This window comes from Apium graveolens, chromosome 6 (assembly GCF_009905375.1).
Source record: "Apium graveolens cultivar Ventura chromosome 6, ASM990537v1, whole genome shotgun sequence".
In the NCBI taxonomy this organism is placed as follows: Eukaryota; Viridiplantae; Streptophyta; class Magnoliopsida; order Apiales; family Apiaceae; genus Apium; species Apium graveolens.
In genome coordinates this window covers 92702775-92722415 of record NC_133652.1, presented here as the reverse complement: position 1 = coordinate 92722415, position 19641 = coordinate 92702775, and the positions used below count along the sequence as shown (strand labels likewise).

The window sequence follows — 19641 nt, the reverse complement described above, 5'->3', positions numbered from 1 at the left end:
TGTCCAAGATATTCAATCAAATTGATCATCTTAAGTACATGGTCATTCACAGATGATCCCTCAGACATCCTACAACCGAACAGCTCTTTCGATATCTCATATCGAGTTGTCCTCCCTGCCACATCATACAAATCTTGTAGATATATAAGGATAGTGTGAGCATCCATATGCTCATGCTGCTTTTGTACCTCAATGTTCATGGAAGCTAGCATGATGTATTGAGCAATATTTGCATCATCTATCCACTTACGATACACAACATGTTCATCATTATGTGCATCGTTAGCAGGTTCAGTAGGCTTAGGTCAGTCAAACACATATTCCAGCTTCTCAACCTTGAGAACAATTCTCAAGTTTCGAAGCCAGTCATCAAAATTAGGACCAGTCAACTTGTGAGCATCTAGTATACTCTGGAGTGATAGTGCAGAAGTCATAATGTATATAGTAAATCTATAAATGATGATCACATAACAACACTTAGAAAATATTCAATTTCATTACAAAACACTATATGAATTGGGTCTTTATTCATAAGTGGCTCCCACTAGTTTATCTAATTTATATAACCCCCTTAAGTGAAAAATTAAGCATTCATAATGCTAGTGGGAATAGGGATCCTACATTCTATCACACAACCTCGGCTGTAGCACGAAACGTCATGTGATGTTCAATAGGCAGTCAACTCTTGTCATTTACATCTTATGTTATTCCCTAATAAAACTTTAGCCTCTTGAACTATTGAGTCACGGCTGTAGCACCACAGACTCAATATTCTAAGTCAAGTCTAACCCAACATTTCGTACAATTGAAGCAGTCTCCAACGGCCCACAGCTGCAGCACGTAACGACCTTTAGATTCTAATTCAATGTACACATCTCTATGCAATAAATAAGTATTTCTTATTTCGAAATCAAAGCCCTCGGCTGTAGCACGAAATGAAAATAATTTAAAAATAAGAACGACTTTCTACCATGTTGGAAGGCTATGACCGACACAAGCTTGTTATGTCATTGGCCAATTACTACTTTATATTATTTAATTTTTAGAGGGATTATATTATGTTACAATCATAATCATATTATAAAGAGATTCTTCCTTTTAAATTAAATATTTCAAATCAATAATCGATAATCAGATGATTCCCAGATCGGGGGGAACATTGTCAAGAGGCGTCACTTAATACCCCTTTCTTACAAATCGAAATCTGTTTTTGACAGAATCATCCTTTCTCTCAAAATTGAAAATTCATATTTAATTACGTGTTTCATAAATACAAGAATCTCAAGATTGTATTCATAATATTATTGTGAAGGTAAGAAATGATTCATATTATAGATTTTCTAGAGCACGCCTTATTTTGATTTAAGTTCACCTAAATCTATCATCGCATGGTAAACATAGGCATATATCTCATATATATAAATAAATAAACAAGTAATCATGCAAGAAATATCATGTCACACATTGATATAATGATGTTTGGATTTATTATAGCATTTAAAAGCAATTAAAACAATTAAAACGTGCTTTAAAATACTTTCGGGAATATAAACAGTTCAAAACTTTTATATAAAAAATATTTGACCACTCCATTAGATCCGTCTCGAAAAAACGAATCCAACGAAATATAGCACGCCAAAAACGGAGCTATGAAACTCCCAAAAAACAAATTTAAAAAAAAAAGACAGATGTGTTGTAACGCATTACAGGGACGTGTTACAAGCTCTGTAACGCATTCCGGTAATGCGTTACAACCCTTTTAAGCCATTAAAGGGTGTAACGCATCCCGGAAATGCGCAAGAGGGTTTAACGCATTCCGGGAATGCGCGACACCCCTCGCGCGTGCGCCTCACGCGCCCGCACTTGACCGTTGTAGCAGCATCAGTTTTTTTTTTCTTTTGTTTCTGCGAACTGTCAGCTTCCGTTGCTCACTTGTGCCAGCCGTTTACTGCTGTTACAAACCTTTCCTTTACTCCCTTATTAATAACTATTAATTAATATATTATTTTAATTTTATTATTAATAAATTAATTAACATTTAATTAATAAATTAATAAAAATCAAAATAATATGATTTCTTAAATCAGGGAGTAGCAGAAAAATACCAGATCAGCCATGGGTCCTTGTGCAAATTTTAATCATATTTATTCACATGCATAATTATTTCATGAATTTTAATTAAAACAATTTTAAAAAATTCATAACAAATAATCTACACATCGCAAAATTATGAAAAAAATACCTAGATGATCTACAACACTTGTAGAACCCAGATCAGTAGTCAAAATCTCATGCAAAAATTATTTCGAATTAATTCATAATTAAATCCAAATAAACTTGCAAAAATCATAATAAATCCATACATGCATAAAAAAATCTTAATTTTTTTATATGAATCTCTATATGCAGAACCTATCTCTGATGCCAATGAAGGAATTTACGGATGAGCGGAAGCGTGAAATAACATTTATTCCGTAAAAACCATATACCGCACATATAGAAAAACGTATAAAAAGGAAAAACTGAGGAATCTTAACCATACCTTGTGAATCGAAGCTTTATAAAAATGGAGTGCTAACAGTTGCTCCTCAGTGTGTGAAGCACTACGGAAGAGTTCTGTAAATACAAGGGGATCAAACAAGAATTTTTTGCCACTGGAACTCCACAAAAAAATGGAGTTGTTGAAAGAAAGAGCATGACTCTAATAGAAGTTGCAAGAACCATTCTTAAGGAAGCAAAACTGCCAACCTATTTTTGGGCTCAGGCTGTGCAAACTGCTTGCTTCACACAAAATGCAACTTTAATAAATAAGCATGGGAAATCACCATTTGAGATGGTGAAAGGGAGGAAGCCAAATTTGAAGTACTTTCACATTTTTTGCTGTAAATGTTTTGTTCTTAAAATTCATTCTGAAAAGCTTACAAAATTTGATCTAAAAGCCGATGAAGGTATTTTTGATGGATATCCACTATCAATAAAAGCCTTCATAATTTATAATCTAAGAACAAGAGTCATCATATAATCTATTCATGTATCTTTTGATGATAAGAAGATTACAGGTCTAGAAGATAAGGATGGTCATGAAGAATTGAGATTTAAAAATAAAGTACCATATGCTGAACAACTAAATCCTGGTGGACTAACAAAGTCTGATATTGTAAATCCTGATATCACTTTGAAAAACTCTGATGAGCCATTTGTCAATGATAATAATATAAATACTGAAACACATGTTAAGGGGGAGCAACTTGATTCATATCAAGAGTCAAGTTCAAGTGATTCAAAATAAGAAACATCGGTAATACTTTATCAGACTTTGATTCCTCAAATACTGATGAAGTAAATACTAATAACTCTAGATTTTTTTTGTACACCATACAACTATATTAGTTAATTATAGATTGTTTTATGATTGTTTTATGATTGTTAATTATAGACCAAGTCTTGGCTCAGCTCCCCATTCATGGCAAAACCAAGTTGTCCAAGACATTCAATCAAATTGATCATCTTAAGTACATGGTCATTCACAGATGATCCCTCAGACATCCTACAACTGAACAGCTCTTTCGATATCTCATATCGAGTTGTCCTCCCTGCCACATCATACAACTCTTGTAGATATATAAGGATAGTGTGAGCATCCATATGCTTATGCTGCTTCTGTAGCTCAATGTTCATGGAAGCTAGCATGATGCATTGAGCAACATTTGCATCATCTATCCACTTACGATACACAACATGTTCATCATTATGTGCATCGTTAGCAAGTTCAGTAGGCTTAGGTCAGTCAAACACATATTCCAGCTTCTTAACCCTGAGAACAATTCTCAAGTTTCGAAGCCAGTCAGCAAAATTAGGACCAGTCAACTTGTGAGCATCTAGTATACTCCGGAGTGATAGTGTAGAAGACATAACGTATATAGTAAATCTGTAAATGATGAACACATAACAACACTTAGCAAATATTCAATTTCATTACAAAACACTATATGAATTGGGTCTTTATTCATAAGTGGCTCCCACTAGTTTATCTAATTTATACAACCCCCTTAAGTGAAAAATTAAGTATTCATAATGCTAGTGGGAATAGGGATCCTACATTTTATCACACAACCTCGGCTGTAGCACGAAACGTCATGTAGTGTTCAATAGGCAATCAACTCTTGTCATTTACATCTTATGTTATTTCCTAATAAAACTTTAGCCTCTTGAATTATTGAGTCACGACTGTAGCACCACAGACTCAATATTCTAAGTCAAGTCAAACCCAACATTTCGTACAATTGAAGCAGTCTCCAACGGCCCACGGCTGCAGCACGTAACGACCTTTAGATTCTAATTCAATGTACACATCTCTATGTAATAGATAAGTATTTCTTATTTCGAAATCAAAGCCCTCGGCTGTAGCACGAAACGACAATGATTTAAAAATAAGAACTACTTTCTACCATGTTGGAAGGCTATGACCGACACAAGCTCGTTGTGTCATTGGCCAATTACTACTTGATATTATTTAATTTTTAGAGGGATTATATTATGTTACAATCATAATCATATAAAAAAGAGATTCTTCCTTTTAAATTAAATATTTCAAATCAATAATCGATAATCAGATGATTCCCAGATCGGGGGGAGCATTGTCAAGAGGCGTCACTTAATACCCCTTTCTTACAGATCGAAATCTGTTTTTGACAGAATCATCCTTTCTCTCAAAATTGAAAATTCATATTTAATTACGTGTTTCATAAACACAAGAATCTCATGATTGTATTCATAATATTATAGTCAAGGCAAGAAACGATTCCTATTCTAGATTTTCTAGAGCACGCCTTATTTTGATTTAAGTTCACCTAAATCTATCATCGCATGGTAAACATAGGCATATATCTCATATATAAAAATAAATAAACAAGTAAGTATGCAAGAAATATCATGTCACACATTGATATAATGATGTATTGATTTATTATAGCATTTAAAAACAATTAAAACAATTAAAACATGCTTTAAAATAATTTCGGGAATATAAACAGTTCAAAACTTTTATATAAAAAATATTTGACCACTCCATTAGATCCGTCTCGAAAAAACGAATCTAACGATATATTGCACGCCCAAAACGGAGTTATGAAACTCCCAAAAAACAAATTTTAAAAAAAGACAGATGGGCTGTAACGCATTACAGGGACGCGTTACAAGCCCTGTAACGCATTCCGGTAATGCGTTACAACCCTTTTAAGCCATTAAAGGGTGTAACGCATCCCGGAAATGCGCAAGAGGGTTTAACGCATTCCGGGAATGCGCGACACCCCTCGCGCGTGCACCTCACGCGCCCGCACTTGATCGTTGTAGCAGCAGCAGTTTTTTTTTCTTTTGTTTCTGCGAACTGTCAGCTTCCGTTGCTCACTTGTGCCAGCCGTTTACTGCTGTTACAAACCTTTCCTTTACTCCCTTATTAATAACTATTTATTAATATATTATTTTAATTTTATTATTAATAAATTAATTAACATTTAATTAATAAATTAATAAAAATCAAAATAATATGATTTCTTAAATCAGGGATTAGCAGAAAAATACCAGATCAGCCATGGGTCCTTGTGCAAATTTTAATCATATTTATTCACATGCATAATTATTTCATGAATTTTAATTAAAACAATTTTAAAAAATTCATAACAAATAATCTACACATCACAAAATTATGAAAAAATACCTAGATGATCTACAACACTTGTAGAACCCAGATCAGTAGTCAAAATCTCATGCAAAAATTATTTCAAATTAATTCATAATTAAATCCAAATAAACTTGGAAAAATCATAATAAATCCATACATGCATAAAAAAATCTTAATTTTTTTATATGAATCTCTATATGCAGAACCTAGCTCTGATGCCAATGAAAGAATTTACGGATGAGCGGAAGCGTGAAATAACATTTATTCCGTAAAAACCATATACCGCACATATAGAAAAACGTATAAAAAGGAAAAACTGAGGAATCGTAACCATACCTTGTGAATCGAAGCTTTATAAAAATGGAGTGCTAGCAGTTGCTCCTCAGTGTGCGAAGCACTATGGAAGAATTCTGTAAATACAAGGGGATCAAACAAGAATTTTTTGCCACTGGAACTCCACAAAAAAATGGAGTTGTTGAAAGAAAGAGCATGACTCTAATAGAAGCTGCAAGAACCATTCTTAAGGAAGCAAAACTGCTAACCTATTTTTGGGCTCAGGCTGTGCAAACTGCTTGCTTCACACAAAATGCAACTTTAATAAATCAGCATGGGAAATCACCATTTGAGATGGTGAAAGGGAGAAAGCCAAATTTGAAGTACTTTCACATTTTTTGCTGTAAATGTTTTGTTCTTAAAACTCATTCTAAAAAGCTTACAAAATTTGATCTAAAAGTCGATGAAGGTATTTTTGATGGATATCCACTGTCAATAAAAGCCTTTATAATTTATAATCTAAGAACAAGAGTCATCATATAATCTATTCATGTATCTTTTGATGATAAGAAGATTACAGGTCTAGAAGATAAGGATGGTCATGAAGAATTGAGATTTAAAAATGAAGTACCATATGCTGAACAACTAAATCCTGGTGGACTAACAAAGTCTGATAATGTAAATCCTGATATCACTTTGAAAAACTCTGATGAGCCATTTGTCAGTGATAATAATATAAATACTGAAACACATGTTAAGGGGGAGCAACTTGATTCATATCAAGAGTCAAGTTCAAGTGATTCAAAATAAGAAACATCGGTAAATACTTTATCAGACTTTGATTCCTCAAATACTGATGAAGTAAATACTAATAACTCTAGATTTTTTTTGTACACCATACAACTATATTAGATAATTATAGATTGTTTTATGATTGGTAAATAGTGTATAGCGTCTAAAGTATATCAAATACAAGTTGATTATTTGTCAATGTGTAAGATTTTCGTATAAGACAATAACAACGTACACAATATTTCAGATATAGCACATTAATTAAATTATATTTTTTTTGTCATGTAATTTGTATTTACTGAATGAATACAAGCATGATAGTCACTCTATATTTAAAGGGAAAAAATTGGATTTAATCCATAGAATGTTGTCAATATGTTCATAAAAAGTAAACTAAAATTTAACACATTATTTTATTACTAAAGTCATTATTAATTTACAACTACCTTACCTAATTTAAAAGGATTAGTATTGCATAACTAAAAGTCGCCAAGACCTGCAATCGTAATATTCAACAAAGTAGAATTTACACTACAGTTAATATAAGCTTGTTTTTTATGAAAAATGTTATTATTTTTTAATTTTTTTTTGAAAAATGCAAGAAGCTTTCATTATTTTGAATATAGTACTACTGGGACAAACCCCTAACTGTCAATACAACTAGGTGGTAAAACAAATAACATACTAAAAATAATTAGAGGATTTATTTCCTGATCATTTAACACATAGAATTTAAAATTCTTGAAGCTAAAAATAAAATTAAAGACATCCCAAGATATCCAAATTGCACCAACATCTCTAAAAATAGCAACATCGTAATTGATCATATCACATAAAAACCATTGTTAGCCCAATGTTCATAAACACAAATCGCATAAACTGAAATTGGAGAAGCGGCACCACAACTATCTACATACCGGACACCAGCTATAGACATGCCGAAGGCACCCCAGCTATCTACATGCCGAATACCAGCTATATACATGCCGAATACCAGCTATATACATGCCGAATACCAGATATATACATGCCGAAAGTGTAAACCCGTGAAGGATGAACAATCTTTGATTGTGAAATGTGAGCTCTTTTAATAATCACCACCGCCCCAGATTCGATGCAGGTTTTGCAGATCACCAAAAATATCAATAAAATCATTCTCAACAGATCCAACACCAAATAAACCCAACCATAACTAAACAAAAACATAACAAAACACTCCAAAAAGAGAGACAAAACACACACTCCAAGAGGAGAGACACACAAACACCCAAAAAAATGGGTTTTATTAAAAGGAAATTAACGAGAATAAAAGAGAATAAAGGGATTGGGGCTTTCCACAAGAAAAAATCAGTGGAAGCCCCTCGACTTACTTGAAAATGGACAAACCCTAGGAGAGAAAAGGAGGGAGGCGGCTGAACATGTTGTTGATATTAGCTACACAAAAAAGTATTCTATTATTACTAAATAGGTCGCATTTTAAAAAATGAGTTGATCGAAAATTAAATTAAAAAATGTTATTTTTTTAATTCAACATTTATGTTGATTTTATGTCATTGCTAATGTCTTAATTTATTACCTAAAGTTGACTAGGTCGTGTCCTTCGTTTTTAACCTAATCTATTATACAAAGTTAATTTTATAAGATGTCAGATAATTGTTAATGTCATAATTCATCAATTAAAATTGACTTAATCAACCTAATTTTTTACACATTAAAAAAACTTAGATTTAATTCATACTTCTCATTTTCACAACATAAAAAACTTTTTTATTCTCTTCTAGTGTATCAATAAATTCGACTGCAACATTAACATTAAATCTTTTAAAATTAGAAAGATTAAGTCATATGTGCGTGTGTATATATGTAAATTATTGTTTTTATATTTTCGAGTAAATTATGATGGTCTCGTATTATGTTGGTCTCGTATATTTATATAATATATATCTTGGTCTTGTATATGTCTAATCGTTAGCTAATAAATTACTTAAATAACATGCATTTATAATTATTCAAAAGTTATAATTATTTAATAAATAAATTTCAATTATCTCTATATTGTAGTCGTAGTATCACTGATAATCAATCAATATCTAATTTTACTCAACGGATTATCAATCATGGATGTGACATGGAAATAATTCATATATCGTAAAGACTAACTATCAATATTCACAAGCTTTTTTTCAATAATTCATATTTAAATCATTTTCAAGTTTCTTTCATTTATAATTCTAATCTTTCTTTTTATAATAACTTAATAACATTGTATATTATTTTCCTAAAATTAAATATTTTTCAATTCGATAATTTTTTTTAAATATTAGTTGAACTTATTAATCCTTTCAAATGGTACAATACAACTGGCCTTTTTTCAAATAATTCAAAATAGTTGTACGATATTTTCCAGTATTAAATATTATTTTCGTAAAATTATTATTGCTCATCTTAAATATTTTTTTTAAAAGATTGAATTCTATAATTTTTCAACACTACAAGAAAAAAGTCCATAGACATAGATTTTTGGCCGATGTCTATGTTGTTTCCCAACCGATGTTAATGTCGGTGATGTCTATTCTAGACATCGGTGAATACCCGATATCTATACTCGATTAGACATCGATTTTAGTTAAAAAAACGGATGTCTATGTGTTGATTATTAGAACAAAATGCTATAAATAAATTATTTAATAACTAAATTACACCTAATTAAACATGTTAAACATATCATGAGCTATGTTTTTTGTCACAAAAATATCGATTTTAGTGAAAAACACTGATGTCTATGTGATGATTTTTTACAAAAAAATGCTATAACAAAATTATTTAATAACTAAATTACACCTATTAAAACATATTAAACATATATTGAGCTATGTTTTTTGTCACAAAAACATCGATAATTTTGACAGAGGTGATGTAAAATGGCATATTAAACATCTGTTTCTTTAATGAAAGGTGATGTCTAATTAAGCGTATAGACATCAGTTTTTTCTAGAATGAAGTGATGTCTATGTATCATTTAGACTTGAACATGTTAGTCTTTCACATCAGTTATTTGCCTTAAACTGATGTACATTGCGTTTTTTGACATCAGTTTTGTTTGGTTAAAAGTGATGTTTATAATGTCACTTGACATCAGTTTTATCTTAAACAAAGTGATTTCTATGTTTAATTTAGACTTGAACCTGGATTCCTTTGACATCAGTTTTTTACCTTAAAGTGATGTACATTATCTTTTTTGACATCAGCTTTTCTTAATTGAAAGTGATGTGTAAGAAATTTATAGACCAAATTGTGTAAAGTTTTACATCACTAATTTTCTAAAAAAGTGATGTACTCGTTACTAATAGACATTTGTTATAAATAAAACCGATGTCCTTTACTACATAACCAAAACTAAAACATTGGAATAACACGCATCCATACAAATCTAACCAGTCAATCATTCATACATTTAACCATTCAATCATCCGAAAACCACCAACACCAACCCCATCATCTGCATCAATCATCCAAAAATCACCAACACCAACCCCATCATCTGCATCAATCATTCAAAAACTACAGAATCTACATTACCAAATGTACAACCCCCAATATTTGCAAACCTATACACCAACCCCAGCATTTATACACTTACATTCTTACTACACAGAATCGTCTAAATTACCAAATGTACGACTATGCAAAAGAAAAGACCTTGAGTACAAGAATTGATCAGATATGCTCTTGGATGAACTGCAGAGCCTCAATGCGAACTTCATCTAGCTGTTCAATGCTGTAACACGATCGTGTCTTGGCCAACCACTACAAATTCCAAACAAACAAAATTCAGTACATGAATGAAAAGTAACTATATCGAAAAATAACCATATCTCAGTATATAGCAAACTGGAAGCGTCAAAGTAATACCTTTTTAGCAAAATTCAACTTGTCATCATCGATAATTTCTTTCATGTATCGCATTATTACATACATGAGAGCTGGAAGTAGAGAGGTTAACTGAAAGAGGCTTAACGGAGAGATTGAGAGCAGAGAGAGAGAGAGAGAGAGAGGTTCCACAGACATGTTCGAGAGAGAGAGAGAGGTGAGAGAGAGAGAGAGGTTCGAGAGATTGTGATGGTGAGATGATGGCCGGAGTTCAGAGAGATTGTGAGGGGAGAGAGGTTCGATTGAGAGAGGGGGGGCTTTGAGAGAGAGAGAGAAAATTTCTGTTAGTTTTTAGTTTTTTTGTTTTTAGTTTTCTGTTTTGATTTTGTTGTGTCTGAAAATTGATTTGGGGGGAACCAAAATTTGGTTAAGGGGGAGAATTTTGGGATTGGGGGGAATGTAGAACTAAAAACTGAATGAAAATTTCACTAACGGGGGAAAGAAATGGTGGGCGCGAATTTATTTTTTTTTGGTGAATTTTAGACATCGGTTTAATTATAACCGATGTCTACAAAGAACAAAGACATCACAAAAACACGGGGTGATGTCAATACTTTTTTTAACACCAGTGGCAAAGTTAACCGATGTCTAATGTGTGATATCTATTGACATTATTCTTGTAGTGTAAGTTTCACACACACACACACAGACACACACACACACATATATATATATATATATATATATATATTAGTTGAGGAACTACTAAAGTAGGCGTTCTTATTGGTGGTAAAGCTCTGATCTGTTTATTCATTTTTCTTATTTTCGATAAATGCTAATAATATAATAACCCACCTTCTTTAGAAGTTCTAAGTCTAGCATCTTTATCATGTTGCTTTATAACTCCAGAAGCTGCATGAAAAGTGGCTTTGTGCGTTTATTTAGAGAGTAAAGCACGAGATAAGACTAATAGTCATCATATATCTAGAACCGGTGAATGGAAATATGATCTAGTATTTGGTCTAACAATGTGGGGTAGTTCTCAAGCCTATGCAGATCTCTTCAAGTAATATGAAGTATCTTAAGTATAATGGATATCCCTTCAAATATTAAGCATTAGGAGGAGATAGGGTATATCGTTATACAGAGAATGAGGATTCTACATCTAGCACTTATATATTGTGAATTTGCTATAGACTGCAAATTCTACCTGCTATGCTATTTCTTTCTTTTTTCAATTTTAAAACACTTATGATAAAAAAGTCAAAAAAAGAAAGAATATCACGATGTACTAAACTGAAATTTGGTTAGACCATATGTATACATATTTTAGGTAGCAGCATTTTAGTTCAAAAAGCTAAAATTTATGTTGTCTCTATTTTAATTAATTGTAAAATGTTATGAACTGTATATGTGATAATTATTCTTATTTGATTTATTTTGATATCAGGTGGTTTGGCACATGGCCGGTGGCCATGCTTGCACCAAGCAAAAACAAGGTTGTCCAGGAAGGTCCAGTAAGCAATGGAGGTGTAGTTATTGGTTGGAACACCAATTAAAAAAGTAAAAAAGTTTTTATATGTTCCTGTTAATAACAAACAGGGATGTCTTTGAGTATGAATATTTTTAGCGAACTAAATACACGAGAGGTTATAGAAGTGCCAAAACACTAGTTGACTTATAGTTTTATATAGTTTAAGGTGTATTCAAGTTTTGGACGTATATTAGATATGTTTAATGTGATTTCCGTAGATGGTAGACTTGTCATGGTTGTAGTTCATAGATTATGAAGTTTGGGATGTATTTGATTTATATAAAATATTTTATATTTGTAAAATCGATATTTTCAAGGAAAAGTGTTAGAATATCTTCATAAACTATTTCATTAGCTTGTTCAAGTGTTACCCTAGGTACTAATTTTGATACTAAAAAAAGTGGGACTCACATTAAGCTCATTTATGGGACCCATGCCACATCACCAACCATGTCATCATGACACGTCAGACCTTGTGGGACTCACATGCCACGGCGCCCTACTATGCCAACATCGTGGGGCCCACATGGGATCCCACTTTTTAAAAAAATATTGTTACACTCTAAGGTAACTTATGATTATGTTACAATATGCCTGTTTTATGTTATCTTAGGGCTCTAGGGTAACATAAGCTTGCATGTTACAATAAGGTATAAATATGTTACATTCGGTACCCTAAGGTATCAGCGAAAAAACTGACATAAATTTTATGTTATCTTAGGCTATTTTTGGCCTTTAGTAATAATTTAGGGGCCCTATTGTAACATTTTTTTGTTATAGAAGGCTGTTTTTGGTGTAGTGAGTTGTTGTTATCTTAAAGTATTACTGTTTATCTGGTGTTTGAGGTTATAAAAATTGTACTATAATTGCAGATAGTCTGCATCTCACAAATAACCCACGAATTTATAGTAGTGATACACCTAATTTTTTTGAATGCAAAAATATGCCTATTCTATGTTATCATAAGGCTCTAGGGTAACATAAACTTGCATGTTACAATAGGGTGTAAATATGTTACATTCGGTACCCTAAGGTATTAGCGAAAAAACTAACATAAATTTTATGTTACCTTAGGTTGTTTATGGCCTTTGGTAACAATTTAGAGGCCCTATTGTAACATGTTTTTTGTTACAAAATGCTATTTTTGGTGTAGTGAGTTGTTGTTGTCTTAAAGTATTACTGTTACTGTTTATCTAGTGTTTGAGATTATGAAAATTGTACTACAATTGCAGATAGTATGCATCTCACAAATAACTCACGACTTCATAGTGGTGATACATCTAATTTTTGTGAATGCGGTACATTTAGAATACTGTGTAGAAAAATTACCAATAATAGTTTTATCTTCAGAGTACAAATAAGCATATCACAATCATATTGAAACATGTTGCAAAGTTTAGTTAGACAATATATTTTACCTCTATTTAATTGTTCCATTTTCAGTCTCCCAAAATTTAGTCGTTACAAACTTTTTACCATCGAGGTTCTTAAAATATTCAAATAAATATCTTAGATGAGCCAAAACAGGGCTATAATACAATGTCCAGTGATGCACGATAAAGGTTCAGGTACAATGATGAGAATGGCGTTAGAATGGTGAATATATTGTACAAGAGTAACCAAGTAAAATGCAGGTCGAAGCCAACTGCTATTAAGAATAAATGATAAATTTACCAGATATCTACGGAGGAAACCACATTTCCCTGCAATTTCATTCTAAGAAAAAGCAAATCAACTCTCAGGTTTGTATCAAATTTAATAATTAATTTTGGCTCATCTTTAACACATGTGTTACTTAGATAAGTTAGAATGCAATCTCCATATTTAATTCAGTGTCTCCACTTATTGCATAATTCAAACATCATTCATTGATTTTGACATCAATATTTATGCAAATCAAGAAAACATGGGTGAAAACTGTAAAGCTCCCAAAAATTTTCTTACTCTGATATCTAAAGATGTAAATTTGACAGGTGCAATATATAAAATTGATGATACATGTTTTGCACATAATTTTAGATATACATTTTCCAACAACAAACATTTATTTATTACAGCGGGCAATCAAGCAAAAGTAAGGATTTAAAATGAAAAATATACTGCAGGAATGTCAATTGGCTGTTCAGTTCCGTATGTTTATACATTATTATATGAGTAGCTAATGATTTATGTGGCAAGTCCATTGCGACTTCTATCCAGCTTTTAATAAATTCAGCTATTATCCCGAGACTGCATAAAGAGGAACACATGGCTGACATGCATGTCTTTTTTTTACTTTTTCATGTGATATACATGTCACTTACATCCTCATTTGCATAGGATAAGAATCCCTACTCTGTTTTAATGGAGGATGATGCTGATTGTCAGGATGTCGTGTTGATGATGAAACAGATAGTTGGTTATGAGGACAATCATATTCACTCTGTACGTTAAGATGTATGACCTTGAGGATAAGCTGAATTATATGGTAGCAATATGTACTACCCATGACCTTGGTGTCAATCTGTATTTATTTGGAGAACCTGATGAAACACCTGATACTTTTAGTGAAAATATAGTTTATATTTTGTAGCTGAAAGAACATTTCAAATTCAGCGGAAAGGATGATGACCATTTTGTTGAGCACACTTTGTCAATGACCGAGGCTCTTTGTAGTTACCGGATTGTTTTGACTCATCTGGATGGCAGGAACTTGCTTATCAAGTCTAATCTCAGAGAAATTATCAAGTCTGACTGATTCAAATCTATCAGGGTATGCAAGAGAAGGTAAATGGTGTTTAACATATAATTTACTATTTTTTAAAGTAGCTTCAAAGAGATGCCTTAGTTTGATCATGTCATTTACTTAGAGGCCAACATTTAAGATATTTTGGCATGCCTCACACTAATTATTTCGACATCTACAATATTAATAGCTCTTGCAATTTGATTTCCTAATAAAATTATAGATATAATTCATTGTAAAATATCATCTAGAGATACTTAAAATTAAGAAATAAGAAACTATTATTTCTATTGCGAATTTCTGTTTTCTCCAGCGCCAAAAATTTTTGAGATATTTTTTTTATTTTCTTAGAAGGGTGTTGATCTATTGGATAAGCAATTATTTCAGTGCCCCATTTTTAGGATACACATTTTTGTTATAATACATATAGATATGTTTGTGTTGTTTATGTTGGAACATGCTTTCAGTCAAACATTAAAGGCATGAGAGTTAATAAGTTAGATGAAAGGAAAATTTAGGTTTTCCAAAACTTGCTATTATATAATATATTTTTTCCCTTTGGGATTTTATAATATATCAACTATATCCATGTGTGTCTGGTCATTATGGATATTGCTTTGCAAATTATGATGCCAGAAATTTGTTTGTTAGAAGTCACAAAAAAATTATCATACGTTTAGTTAAACTTAAACTAGCAGCGATGTTATACTCCATTTGATCTCTAAGTCTGTAAGGTATGCTAATTTTATTTATAATATATGTTACCATAATATTCTTTTTAGTACTCAAGAATTATTGATCTTTGTTAAGCATACATTCATTTTTTACTTTATAGCTAATTACTATTTTATATTGCCTTCTGTTAACTTCAAGTTTCCAGGTGTGCCACTCACTTAGTGGAGGCACAAGCTCTGTGGCATGAAAACTCTCTTGATTTAACAGATAATGGTGAAGTATCTAGAAAGGATGATGCTCACATTTACTGTTTTCCCTTCATCAAAGGTCTTTGACACGGTTATGATACGGTTATGGAGCTGTACAATGCTACATTGTCAGTGTACCAGTTGAATATTTCTAATGAAAGTATGGTTCTTGACAATGAGGCACTACATGATATCTTCAGGACCTTGAGTTGTGAGTACCTATTAATTTATAAATCATGTTTGTTTCTGTCTTAAAGTATGCTAATTATGAAATTAGGCCGGTTGACTTAACTTTAATGTTCTGTTGCTCTGCATAGTAATTATATTATGACTTTTTTTAAAGAAACTGGTATGGAGGAACTGAGTAGGTGTGGATAAAATTGAAATTTGATGGAAAACAATGCAATCCGGGGACTTTTAAAAATATGTGGATGTTGAAAGTTAGTCAATTTTCTAGAGTGATAGACATCGATAGAATTTTCTACCAAAAGTAAATCCAGGTACATAGATTTAGTATAATGTGATATGTGAAAATTTACAAATTATTATGACGTGAATTTAGGATTATGTACACAGCTCGTTACACAGATCTGTGGAGATATAAACTAATATTGATTTTGAAAATGTAGGTTATAAAAGGAAGAATGAATATTGCAATTTTTTCAGAGGCCGAAAAGGTTTCCAAGCATTCTTCATAGGCGTTAAAATCACATAGCTCATCCACCTTACCCACCTGGTAGGTTTATATGCCAACCTCTTTCAGATTATTTTTACGTGTATCCAAAATTTTGATAGGGTCAAAATAATATTTAAATGATTTTTATCAGAGCTCTGTCTATATATTAGGTTGAGAAGAGTTTAATCTTTTCTTTCTCAACTATTTTATAAAATTTATGCAAAGCTCTGTTGTGCTTTGTCAGTTCTATATTGTTGGTCCTTTTAAATTCATTTACAAAGAAATTTAAAGATTGTTTCAAAATCTTCCACTCCCAGGATGGTGTCACCATTTGTGGATTTCACCTTAAAAACATCATTTCATATTTTAAAAAAAGAAACATCAATGTCAACTAGACCCTTTATATTATTTAATACACAAGAAAGTGCAGCTCCGGGAACTTCATCAATAATTCCGTGGACATCAATGTAGAAAGTACACATTGTATCATTGGTTATTTGTCGTTGTGCACAGTTCAAGTATGTTGGAACTGTAGCCACATTTTCAGTCCCAGTCGTTCGAAGAAAAGCCTCTACGGTTTCTTCTATATTTGTACTGATCTGGCTTGGTGGATATTGTTGAAAGTTAGCCCCAACCCATAATTTTTTAAGAAAGCATCTTCATTTTATTCTGTGTTTTTAAAGTTCTACTTACATATTTAAGAGCACATGGAGGTTTTTGTTGATGAAATGATCTGAGCAATACATTGGAGCGGATTGGAGTGTAGGCTAGGTGGGTCAAAAACCAGTTAAAATATGTGATAAGTGGATTTTATATCCATTTAGAATGCTTCATATCGGATTAAGTTGATGATTTAACCTCAAATATGTGGTGCTTTTAATGCATTTTATGTTGAGTCTGTGCAGGGCTTTAGTTGGAGGCGGGAATGGACTTCTATATGCTTTTATGGTGATAAGAGACCAGGAAATGAAGTGCGAGTGCTTGCAAGAAGATCAGAATGAGAAACAAGAAAACTGCAGAATTTTTCAAGTAGCTAGGCGCGCCCGCGCTTGACCTAGGCGCGCCCGCGCCCTATTTTCCAGTAGCAGAGCGCGCCCATGCTTGACCTAGGCGCGCCCGCGCTAGGTCGGGCAGACAGAATCCTGCTTTTAGTATGATTTGGATATTTTGAGCGGCCAAGTCAATCAAGAGCATATAAATAAAGAAAAGGAGACGAATTAACCAACAAGGAACAAAAGGAGAACTCTAGAAAACCTAAAGCACACAAGACGGCTAAGATAAAGAAGATTTAGTTCTACATCATTCTTTTGCATTCTTCTAATTAGGCGATACTTTGGATGCTCGTTTTGGATTTGTTCAAGACCCTGGTACTTTTATATTCTCTTGTAGTATTCTGAACCTTTTTACTATCATGTTTTCATTGGAACCCATGATGATGAGACGTTCGATTATGAACTAATCATTATCATGGGATTCTAACGGATTTATTTATGGATTTAGTAGTTGATTGCCTTAAAGTTTTAGTGTGTGATGAATTATTGATATCCTTGTATGATTGTGCTTAATATTCTTGGATGCGTAGCTAACATCTAAGTTGTTTGTTAATCTCTATTGAATACAAAAGTGGATATAGAGGTTTAGAACTTACCATGCTAGCATAGGTTAATGGATGTTTTGTCATGCATGATTCGTAGTGTAATTTTAACCATCTTATACTGCCTTATGTAATCTCAATGGATAACTTGCTCTTAAACCGTTATATTTTCGAATACTATAGACATATAAGGTCTAAACATAATTGGTGTCTGCCCAACTTCTATTTAAATTGTGGATGCTGAGTAGTAAGGTACACGTATATCGAAAGATAGCGTGCACTGATTTCGTGTTATCTGATTAGTTATCATCATCGTCACATACAATGATTAAAGGCATCAACTCTAAATGAAGTATTTAATGAAGTTAGAATCCCATATTTTATTTCACATAAGTAACTCGATTTCAATCTTTTAGTTAATCCATTATTGCATAATTACTTTTAATTAGTTAACTCAAACACAAATTGATACTTGTCTTAGCAGTGAATAATAATCATACATTGTTGCATAAGTGCACATTCTGAATTAAACCAGTCTATGTGGGAACAAACTGAACTTAATATTATACTACTTGTGACCGCGTATGCTTGCGTATTATTGTGTGAACAAGTTTTTGGCACCGCTGCCGGGGACTCGGTATTAAATTTATTATTATGTGCTTGTCATCAGTGGTCATTAAAGTTTACCGACTCAGATTATTCTTCTTACAAAGTTTAATTTGCTTGTGTGTTTCAGGTATATGAGAGAGCGTGCATACGAACACGTTCTCAATCTCGTAAGGACACACTAGTGGAAGTTAAAACAGAAGTGATCATTGCAATGGGAGAACCAGTAGCAGAAACGAAAACATTGAAGGATTATTCTTAACCGAAAATCAATGACATTCAATCTAGCATTGTCAGACTAGCCATTGCATCTAATACCTTTAAAATCAAGCCTGACATGATTCAAATGGTACAAAATTCAGTCCAGTTCGGGGGTGCTCCAATGGAAGATCCAAATATGCACATTAGGGATTTCATCGAGATCCGCGACACCTTCAAGTTCAAAGGTGTTTCAGAAGATGCTGTGAAACTGAGACTTTTTCCTTTTTCTCTGAGGGATAAAGCTAAGAGCTGGTTTCACTCTCTACCAGCAGGTTCTATTGCGACTTGGGAGAATCTTGCTCAGAAATTTCATACTAAATTCTTCCTTATGGCAAAAATAGCTACAATCAGGAATGCTCTTACTCAATTTGCACAGCAATCGGGAGAATCTTTATGTGAATATTGGGAGCGCTACAAGGAGATGCTTAGGAAGTATCCTCATCATGGAATGCCTGATTGGATGGTAATCAATTGCTTCTATAATGGTTTGGGAGCATAGTCAAGACCAATGCTCGATGCAGCATCAGATGGAGCCTTATAAGCTAAGAGCTATGAGGAAGCTCATGAGCTAATTGAAATGATGGCTGCTAATGAATATCAAAACTCAACTCAGAGACTACCACAAGGCAAGGTAGCAGGAATTCTGGAGGTGGATACAGTTACGGCTATAACGGCTCAGCTAAAGGAATTGACTATGAAAGTCGATT

At 32.6% G+C, this 19641-nt stretch overlaps 1 non-coding gene across 1 annotated transcript; it reads right to left on the bottom strand.

Moving 5' to 3' along the window:
- Positions 1–19277: 19277 nt before the first annotated feature.
- Positions 19278–19384, bottom strand: LOC141670238 (small nucleolar RNA R71). The gene has a single exon (XR_012554478.1). It is a non-coding gene; the product is annotated as a small nucleolar RNA R71 (small nucleolar RNA).
- Positions 19385–19641: the final 257 nt, after the last annotated feature.